The sequence below is a fragment of the Fukomys damarensis genome, unplaced genomic scaffold, assembly GCF_012274545.1.
Source record: "Fukomys damarensis isolate Sample0158 unplaced genomic scaffold, DMR_v1.0_HiC HiC_scaffold_6, whole genome shotgun sequence".
Taxonomy (NCBI): Eukaryota; Metazoa; Chordata; class Mammalia; order Rodentia; family Bathyergidae; genus Fukomys; species Fukomys damarensis.
This window is the reverse complement of record NW_022900918.1, coordinates 33,335,184-33,346,846: the sequence shown is the minus strand read 5'-3', so window position 1 is coordinate 33,346,846 and position 11,663 is coordinate 33,335,184.

Sequence of the window (11,663 nt, the reverse complement as noted above, 5' to 3'; positions counted from 1 at the left end):
ACTGAGATTAAGGACAGTGGACTAATTAATCTTTCAGAGAAAATCTCAAGGCAGCCCAATGTTCAGGATGTAGTACTGCTTGCTGTACTTAACAAGATATATAGTAGGGCATGGTGCATACACCTGTAATCCCAGCAATTTGGGAACCTGAGTCAGGAAGATCACCACAAGTTTGAGGCTAGCCTGGTCTTCATAGCAAGTTCAAAGCTAGCCTGAACTATATAGTAAAACTCTGTCTCAAAAAAATAAAAAATAAAAAATAATCCATAGTAATAATCAGGAACAAAAAGCAAATCTGAGCAATATGAAGCTTGGCCAGAAAGGAAGTGCCTGCAAAGGTAAAGCCTTAGAGAGCTTGGTTGCTGAAATAATTATCATTGAAAAGAAGCCAAATACAATAGTACCTCAGTGTATGAATGCTTTTGTTTGCAAACAATTTGCTTCACAAACAGAAGTGTTTGCCAAAATTTTGTTTTTGTTTGCAAACTCTGTGTGGGGTAACAAACATCACTGCGGCTGTCTTTCCCACATGAACGTGAATGTGGCCATCTTTTCCAGGATCAAGGAATGAATTAAGTTTTGTGAACCAAGATACTACTTTACTTTGCATAGAAAAGATACCTTGAGAGCATCTCAGGAATTAGCAAGACCCCTCACCCTTCACTGGCTCAAGGGTGTAAAGGGTAAAAGTAAATTCCTGGAAATGCTTTGAAAAAGAGAGCTGCAGGGCACCCTGCTCCAGAAGGGCTGCCTACGGAATTGGTTGCCCATGATTTTGTACACAGTGCTCAGCCATCCTGGTACTTGAAGGGCTCTATAGCTATGATTCAAGGGTGCCTGGCTACTGCTCAAGCTAGCAGCAGACCTTAGACTCATTCGTGTTATGCTGGTTTTATGGGTACACAAAATTGCAGAATGCAAGAGTCATGGGATCAGAGAGACTTCCACTCAGGTTCCAAAAGAAAGCCTGGAAGGACAGGCAGTGTGCCCCTGAGGGGGGGCAGTGTGTAAAACCATTGAGAATAAGGCCAAAAGTACAAAAAGAGATCCCAAGAAGTTGGAGAAGCCAGGAACATGGAATATCAGCTCAGGAAAGCCACAAACAGTGAGCAAAGCCAGCCCTAAACAGAAGCCTTTAGGGCTATGATCAGAAATGACATAAGGGCAGGGATACTCACGCCTTTTGACATTCACATCTTGCCACAGCATGCCCAGGGTGCTAGACATGGAGTTACAGGATTTAATGTTTGCTCTGCTGAGATTCAGTCTTGCTTTGATCTTTATTTCCTTCTAATCACCCATTCCTCCTTTTTGGAAGGTGAATGCTTATCCTGTGCCACTGTTATAAAAATGTTCAACTTTCTTTCATTTTTATTGTGGCTCACAGTCACAGAAGAAACTGTGGAGTTGGACTTTTCAGCAATGCTGGAACCGTTAAGTCTGTGGCAGTACTTAGAGATGGACTAAAGGCATCTTACATAAAGAGACATGCATGAAATCTTTTGGAAGCCGGCAATAGAATATTATGGTTTAGCTCAAGAATGCCCCCCAAGTTCTCATGTGCTCAGAGGCAGGTCTTTTGGAAGGTGACTGGATTCTGGAGGCTGGGGAGGACAACTGTAGCTGAATGTGCTATTTGGAAGTGGGGCATGGAAGAGTCTATCTCCCTCCATCTCCTCACTTCCTGCGCTGCTTCCTGGTCACCATGATGTGAACAGCGTTCATTCCTCCATGGCAGATCCTTACACCATATATGTTTGCATGTGAGCCTGCTGGTTATGAAATGAACCCATTTAAATAGGAGCCAAAAGAAACCTATCTCCTTTGCATGGTGGATGTTGAGTATTTTGTCCCAGTGACAAGAAAATGACTAAGACACTACTGTTGGACCTTCACCTGAAGTTCCCTTGGCCTGAAAGAATGTACTCTCTTTCAGATAACTTACTCATTCCTACTAAGAATTCAGTGGAGTCTCCACTAACCTCTCTTCTGCTAGACCTGTGTTTTAGCTGCTTTCTCATTGCTGGAACAAAATACTTGACAGCAAAAGTTAAGGAAGTTGCCAAGTGTAGTGGCACACACCTGTAATCCTGGGAGGCTGAGGCAGAAGGATCACTGTGACTTAGAGGTCAGTCTGAACTACACAATGAGACCCTATATCAAAATTAAAAAGTTAAAAGAGGAGAAGTTTATTTTAGTTCACAGTTTGCAGAGGTTTCAGTTCATAGTTGGCTGGCTCCAAGGTCAGAGAGCATGGCAGAGGAGAAACAGTACATGGCATGACTACACAGGAAGCAGTCTATGCTAAAGGCATAAGGGATGGATAGATACGGATATATTATAAAGAGACATGTATGTATGTGTACACACACACACACACACCCCACCCACCTCCTTCCACCAGACTTCACCTCTCAACATCACACCTAGTTATAAACCCATCAGTGGACTAATGAAGAATCACATACCCATGATCTAATATCACATATCCATGATCCAGTCACTTCCAAAAAGCTCCACCTATGAGAGCATGAGGCTTTAAGGGGATACCTCAATATAAGCTGTAACAGCCTGTTTATCCTTTAAATGGGCTTTGAGTCAGATAATGAAATGACCTCAAACAGTCCTTATCTGGTCCATGGGAAACACTCATTGTCTAACAAACTCTGGAAGAACAAACTAATTACTGTCTACCATGTACTAGTAACTCTTCTTTAATCCACCTGCAAGGAGAAGCTAGCTGCTCTCTTACCTCCAGATTTCCTGAAAAGGAATCAGACATCAATAAAGTACAAACTGATCAATTCAGACAACACATCTGAAGCTTTCAAGTGGTCTCAATGAAGTCAAGCCTCTCCCTTTTGACTTGACATGTAGTGGGAGGACTATGTTCCTACTTCTGTCCCTTAGAGAAGGTTCAATTCCACCTGCAGCTATCTCCAAAGAAATCTCTTTAAAATTTCCTCATTTGGGAAGTGGGAGAGGTAGGGGAAAGGTAAGAAGGGAAAGGAAAAAATATGAGAAATGGAAAAAAGGGAAACAAAGTCTTTGTAAGTTGGGTGGGTGGAAGAATTGAAGGGAGGGCAGGGGAATGGGGAAAATGTAAGAACCAAGATACATCATGTAAAGGTACAAGTTCCCAATGACAAATGTAAATGTATTGTATTCCTAGAAGGTAGCAATAAAAGAATTTAAGGAAAAAAAATTTACTCATCTTTATGGTACAAAAACTGCACACATTGGCCACATTATCAAAATTAATATCACCTATATTAGTCACTCTTCACTGCTGAGACATAAACCCAACACCCACAATTTCAGGAAGAAGAGGTTTATTTTGGCTAATATTTCAATCCATAGTGGGCTAGCTCCAAGGCAGGATAGCATGGCAAAGGGCACAGTGGAAGAGAAGCTTCTCACAGCATGGCTTCAGAGGAGTGAGTGAAGGGAGGAGCTAGGGAGGTAGATAAATCTTTCCAGGCCTTGCGCCCAGTAACTGGCCTTTTCTAGCCAGCCCCGCTCCTAACAGCAAGTCAGCTATGAGCTCCACAATCCTGTCACCTTCCCAAAGCCCTGTGTCTGAGCACACGAGGCTTTTGGAGGATTTCCAGACATAAAACATAACATCACCAATGAGAAGCAGATACATAGTATGCACCTTAAGATAAGAAACTCCAAGAAGAATACAGCACATTGCTTATGCAGTATTTTGATTAAAGACCATAACCTGAACAGAATCATGAGAAAATATCAAACTGAAAATGAAAGCATTGTCTTAAAAAATTAGTATGCCTCAAACATATCACTGTCATAAGGGACAAAGAAAGCCAGAGGAACTAAAGAAACACAAGATGACTAAAGAAGCATGACAAGTAAATATGATACGTGCACTGCAACCTCTAGTGGAGGAAAAAATCAAATGCCATATATGACTGTGAAAGCTGCTGATATTGGGGTGTGGATGGTAGATTTTTTAAAGTATTATTGTAATATTGGATTTTCTGACATTGATAACTACTATGGTTACATAATAGAATGTCCTTTGTCTGAGAAAATACACAATGAAGTATCTGGAGGTAAAAGCATGATGAATGCAGCTTAAATCTATGTAGTTTACACACAAACATGTATATGCTGATACAGAAAATAAGACTCTCTTTAATGATGAAGTAAATAAGGTAACTATTAACAGCAAATGAATCTGAATAAAAGAAATGTAGGTATTGTATGCCATTCTTGAACTTTAAGTTTAAAATTACTTCCTAATTTTTAAATTTTAGTAAGTCTGCTCTCTTAAATCTTTAAGATGACTCATTTGTATCCTTGATAAAAAAGACCAAGAATTATTATTAATAAATTCATCTTATTCTTTTAAATCATTTTGGTGTAAAAAAACAATACCCAAAAGTGCATATTTCAAAGACATGGTTTAGAGAATAGTAACAAGAACACTGTGTGCTTGAAACAAACACTGTTGCTGCACTTGATGGTGCACACCTGTAATCCCAGCACTCCAGAGGCTGAGGCAGGAGGATCACCATGAGTTCAAGACCAGCATGGGCTATATAGTGAGCTCAAGGCCAGCCTGAACTACATAAAAAGACCTTGTATCAAAAACAAAACAAACAAACAAAAAAACACTATCAATAATTTAAGGCTCCATACCCATCATTCCACTCTTAAAACCATGTCTGCTTACTTGGTCTTTGACTCTCATCTACCTTGTATCTTTTAGCTCTATCTTTATATATCACCTTTGTTTTCTTTTTGGAATTAGATTCATCACGCCTTTTTTTTTTTTTTTTTTTTTTTTTTTTTTTTTTTTTTTTTTTAGTATGGGGGCGTTTAACCTAGGCCTTTTGCACTGAGCTACATCTCCAACCTCTTTTTTTTTTTTTTTTTGGACAGGTCTCACTAAGTTGTCCAAACTTACTTTTCTCTTTAGGAGTATGTTAGCTAATCTTAGACATTTTTGGAGTTCAGGTGGGACTGGAACTTCCAACACTCCTGCCTTGGCCTCCCAGAGTGCTCCTATGACAAGTGTGTACCACCATCCGTAGCTGCATTTGTCTCCTGATGAACATGAGTGTAAAAAGCTTTCTCTAGGATACATTTTCTCTAGGAATGGAATAGCTGGTGTGTATGTACCAGTACTCAACTTTACTGTTGTGAAAGATTGCTAGGTAGGGCCAGGGATTTAGCTCAGCGGTTTGGAGAACCCGAGTTCAATCCCCGGTACCAAAAGAGAAAGAAAGATTGCTAGGTGATAACAAAATGTTCTTAAATATAATTTATATATTTACCGAGTGTATGTGAAAGTTTCTTTTACTCCATAACCCTTGTCAATATTTGGTATTATACATTTTTATTTCTTTTTTGATTCTGGTAAACATGAATGCTACCTTACTGTGCTTTCACTGGCACATTCCTTACTACGGAGTTTGTCCACTTTCTATATATTGATAGGTCATTTGTATTTATGGAAAGCCTGTTTGTGTATTTTGCTCTTTTTATGGTTTTCTTTTTCTTGTTCATCTATAAGACTTTTCTAAACATTCTGGATACAAATCTTTTTGTCAGTTATGTGTGTTATAATTAGTCTCCCAGCTTGCAGTGTATATCTTCACTTTTTATGATGTGCTTTGAAATTCATTTTGATGTAATCGGGTTGACTAATATTTCACTTTTGTGTGAACTTTTGTGTTCTGTTAACAGAATCATTTCTTATCCTGAAGTCATAAAGATATCATCATTTAAAAGTTTTATGGCTATGGCCAGGCAGGGTGACACAAGCCTGTAACCTCAGCACCCGGGAGGTTCAGACAAGAGGACTACTGTGAGTTTGAGGCCAACCTGGACTACATAGTGAGTTCAAGACCACCCTAGACAACACAGAGATACACAAAAAAAAAAAAAAAAAAAAAAAAAAAAAAATCATGTATTTTACAAGGCACAGTGGCACACATCCATAATCCCAGTACCAAAAAGGCTGGAAGATGGCAAGTTGGTGCCTGGCAATTAAATGAGACTCGTTTTCAAAATAAAAAATAAAAATGTGGCTCAGTGACAGGACACCCCTGGGTTTGATCCCTAGTACCACAAAAAAATGTTTTATCTTTGGCTTTCATACTTTAATCTATTAGGAATTGATTTTTGTACGTGACTTTGTTAGAGAACTGACTTTGTTTTCCTTCCACTTGGATAATCAATTGTACTTGGATCATATTTTGAATAACTGTCTTTTTTGGCGGGTGGGGGACAGGATCTCACCAAGTAATCTGGGTCAGCCCTGAACTTGGTTCGTAGCCCAGGCTGGCTTCAACTTCACAATTCTCCCCCATCCACTTCCTAAATACTGGGATTTCTGGCATGTACTACCACATCCAGTTCTGACACCTACTGAGTTGACCCTTACTGTCCATGTACATATTCGGGTCTGATTCTGGATTCTCTATTCTGTCTCACTGGTCTATTTCCCTATTCCTATGCTATTTCAAAACTGTCTTGGGCCGGGGATTTAGCTGCGGTTTGTGTTCTGATTCTGGATTCTCTATTCTGTCTCACTGGTCTATTTCCCTATTCCTATGCTATTTCAAAACTGTCTTGGGCCGGGGATTTAGCTCAGCGGTTTGGTGGCCTGCCTTGCAAGCGCAAGGACCCGAGTTCAATCCCCGGTACCAAAAAAACAAAACAAAAAACTGTCTTAATTACTATACTAGTAAATTTGTAAGATGTAATACAAATTTACTATTTCTCTTCAGGAATGTGCTAAATAAGCTTAGAGCTTTGCTCCTCCACATCATCATATACTCAGCTTCTTAAATTAAAATCTCTGCTGGGGATATGAAATTTTTAGTGACTCTGGGAAAAATTAGCATTCTTAGAAAATTGGGTCTTGTTCATCACCTAGTATTTAGATCTCTTGAACAGACTTTTTTGTTACATTTTCTATGTTCTTTAAAATTATGGGTATTGTAATAAACAGAAACTTTTAAAAGTTACATTTCTAACAGATTTTTCCTGGTGTTTGAATGTGATTGCATCCAGCAATCTTGCTAATTATCCCTATTCATTCTAATAATTCATTGGTTGATTACTAAGTTTTTAAATAATGACAATCATAGTATCTTTAAATAACGATGATTCTTTCTTTGCAAACATTATACCTCCTTTTCCTTTTCATATCACTTGAGAATAACTCTCAACTAAAACTTTGAATAGAAATGATGATTTGGGACATCCTTTTTCCTAATACCCCACAAAGGAATGTTAGTAATACTTCATCATGGAGTGCATTTGCTGTGATTTTTTTGAAGATGAGCTTTACCAGGCTATGGAAGTTTCTTCATATTTCTAGACTGCTTAGTGTAGGGTCTTTCCCTTCTATAGTGAGTTGGTCTATATGGTTTTTAATTCTTTATCCTCTTATCCTACTAAATTACATATACTATTTGTAATAATTACATATATTAATTAATTACATATATTAACTAATGAGTATTAATTAATTGGCTGATTGCATTGTTAATTATAATAAAACTGACTTTCAAATGGTAAACTAACTTGTATTCCTGGGATGAATCCAATTTGATCATCATGATTTATTGTTTTTATTTATAAGTGGATTCAGTGTGCTAATATTTGTTAGGATTTTGAAGATGGAGACATGTATACTTTTTATACTATCCTTGTTAGATTGTAGTACTGATCTATGATTCTTTTCCATAAATATAATGAAAATTTTAAAGATGAAGAAAAGTTCGTGACAAGAATAACACAGCATCCCAGGTACGAGAATAATTATTCTCATCATTTTCCCATTTCCCCCTTCCTAATTCTCTCATTCCATTTATCTAATGACACATACCATGTCATATCTTTCTGTTAGATGTTTCTTTTGAATTTTGTAGAAATTGAGCAAATATAATAGTATACATGATAATCAATAGAATTCTTGAATTTTAATTCTTAATTTCTAATCCAAGATTAGCTGCAACATTTGATCAATAAATCATGTTCTGTCATTCCCACTAAATTCTTTAGGACTACCTCTTAATACCATGTTGCGTCAATATTTATTATATTATTTTAGTTTAAAAGATATGTTAGTGGAAAGCATGAAAAATAATCTGAAAAATACCAATAAGGTAAAATAAAAACAAAAGTATGTATGTTGCTGCTTCCTCTAAAAGTGAAACTATAGTTGCTGAACACATTCATATGCTAACTCCCTTGCACAGAAAGTTAGCTTAAAGTGATTCAGTCTTTGTTAGGTGCAAGCAAAATTATCAATTCAGGTCTCCACAGAGAAAGCAATGTCTGGTAGCTCAAAATATAAAATAAGCAAAAGCTAGTAAATGACAATTGGAATGAAAATAAGGTAAGTAGATTCTAATGTTCTAGGAATAGGCTTATGAATTCAAGACAAAAATCTATAAAAACATTAAGTCCTGCTATATTATCTTTAAACTCTGGGACCTTATTTTGTGAGAATGCTACTTAAAAAGCGTTGAGAGTAATGCTAATTTTTTGGAGTTCAAAATATACAGTGTAGTTATTTAGGCATTTATTCTCATACTCCAGGTCCTTCCACACATCACATAGCTACATGATATTCCCAAGTCATGGATTTTGCTGTTTGATCTCTGATTCAGCTTGAAGATACTGCAAAGCTCCAGAAGGTAGACAGTGCTCTGAACACACTAAGCATACATGTGAAGCAGCTCAAATGTACAAGAGCTTCCATCAACAATCACTTCAAAGATCATTAATAACTTACAGGTGTGAGAGTGGAAATGCCCTCTGCACTCCTCTGCCCCTTCTTGAACTCTGGTCACTCTCTCTGGGCCATTTTTGCAACAGCAAATTCTTAACTTGGCTTGGTATTTCTCCATTTTCTCTTCCATGGCTCTGGGGCTTTTAAGATGACATTCCAAGCTTGCCTAGGAAACACAAAAGCAGACCAAAATGCTTCGATATATTAATGCTGGTTTTTTGAAAATTCCTCGTTATTTATTAGTTTACTGGATATGGAGAAAAGCAATTAAAATTATTTTCCAAAAGATACATATAAAGGAAATAAAAAGAACAGGTGGGTAGTACCACTCTGCTTGGTTTAAATCATGGGAAAAATTTGCTGGTGTATAACATCTGCTTGGTTTCTACCATTGCAGAAGACAGGTTTTAAAGCTAGGCCAATGGACTGTGAATGAGAAGCTTAATTCAACACCTAAATTAAGGTTTCTTAACAGCAGAATCATTGACATTCTGGGGCAGATAATTCTTTTCTGCTGGAGATAGACCCATATAGATGTCCAAGTCAAACCGGATCTCTGCCTACTAGATGCCAGTAGCACACCTGCCCCACACCCCTGACTTGTGACAACTCAAACTAAAAATGCTTCTAGACATTGTCAAATATCCAAAAAGGTGTGGGGGGGTTGCCTCTAGTTGAAAACCATAAATCCATACGGAGGTATCTTCTGATTTTGAACTTATGAATATGAATCAATTACACATCTGGGAAAGTCACATAAAACAACAAATGTGTTTTAATTGCTGGGTGAAGGGATATCTGCATGGTACTGAAATATAATTGAATAGATTACTTATAACTATAAAGGGGAAAATGCACCTTACAAAGAGAACTGGAAGGTACTACCTTAAGCATGTGATGAAAGGTAGCATCATTAATAATGCAACAAAATGACATTATATACTTAACTTGTATCTAATCAAGCCCGTAGACTAACTTCTTGGGTCATGGTGTCAAATGATATGTATAAAACTATCATAGTCATTGTGTATAATATGTATATATAAATTTCATAGATGTCATATGTAAATAGAAAAGAATAAAGCAAATGTGGCTGGGCATGGTGGCGCACGCCTGTAATCCCATCACTCAGGAGGCTGAGGCAGGAGGATCACTGTGAGTTCGAGACCAGCCTGGGCTACATAGTGAGTTCCACGTCAGTCTCAACTACATAGTGAGACCCTGCCTTAAAAAAAAAAAGACAAATGTGGCAAAATGTTAACAATGAATTCTAATGCGAGTATTTGAGTGTTTGTTCTGTTGTTGTATCTTTTCAGGTTTTCTGCATTTGAAATTGTTCAAGAAAAAAATTAGGGAAGAACAAATATATAATTATTTAGTCTACAATCTAATTTAAAGGACCACATATATCATCACCATTAATAATTATTTATTGGGTATAAAGTACTGTGAATGATTCAAAGATTATCAATATATAATCGCTGGCCATGATGGGAAAAAATATTAATTTCTTTATCAAAATCAAGAGAGGAAAGGGCTGGGGATTTAGCTCAGTGGTGCCACTTCCTGCCTCGGGAACACAAGGTCCCAAGTTCTATCTCCAGTACAAAAAAAAAAAAAAAAAAAAAATCAAGGAAGGAAAGAAGGGCCTGAAAAAGTATAGCATAATAATTACAAAGCCTAGACTCTAATGTGAATAAATACTAGTCAACAAAACTGTTAAGAACTTTAAGAACTTTTTATTGGGGCTGGGGATTTAGCTCAGCAGTTCAGTGGCCTGCCTTGCAAGGGCAAGGACCCGAGTTCAATCCCCGGTACCAAAAAAAAAAAAAAAAAAAAAAAAAAAAAGAAAGAAAGAACTTTTTATTGTCCATCCAGTGTGTACACTGTACTGGCCTAACAATGGTCCACTAAACAAACCATGAGCTCTCAAGATTCATCCTGGGTCCAACCTATCTCATGAATATGCCTCACTCTGCCTCCACCAATCAGATGCTCACCCCTGCTCAGTTTCTGCTTCCAGGTTTACTTCCCAGGACTTACTTACTTCCTGACTCTAGCCTCAATAATTCAAAGGTGACTCGTCTGTTCATCTCATCAAAAGACAGAAACAATTTCTGTTGTTCAGGGTATAGCCCATATTATCATGTAATTTATTTTATTTTAATTTAGTAGTTGTTTTAATTTGTAGCTACCTTCTTATTTTAGTTTCATAGATAGAAAATTGAGGCTTAGAGAGGTTACAGTATGTCCAATTTTGTCTGGATGGTAAACATCAGGCATAGGATTGAAACCTAAGTCTTCTATGTTCCGTTGAAATGTACTGCCTAGGAAGGGGAAATTAAAGCTATGTGACATAGCTTTTTTAAAAAATCATGGTTTTCCAGGCAGTGCTAAACTGAAGACTAAACAAAACAGTTATCTTTTATGTGATATTTGCATTTGAGACTCCTCCCCCTACTACCAAGCCCCAAGCACTCAAGTGCTTTCTGCATCCCTTATTTGACAAGGGTGAATCCTAGAACACAATGCAATCCATTATTCTAACATTTTCCAATCTTCTGGCTTCCACCAGAATGTTCCCAAGTATTCCATGAAACAAATGATAAAAATTTAGATTCAAAATTTCCCACAGACTGGAAATTATGATACTGTGTTGGCTTCCTAGGAATTGACACCCTTTCATCGAATTCTGCTTCAAAGTTGCCAACAATGGAATGCACCTGAATAGAAGCCTTAAAATACTGAGAATCTAGCTGTAATCCCAGAACTGGGTAGGCTGAGGCAAGAGGATTGCCATGCAGTTGAGGCCATCCTAGGCTGAGGCAGAAGGACAACACAAGGCCAGCCTGGGCTGTGTAGTGAGTTCAAGGTATATATATATATA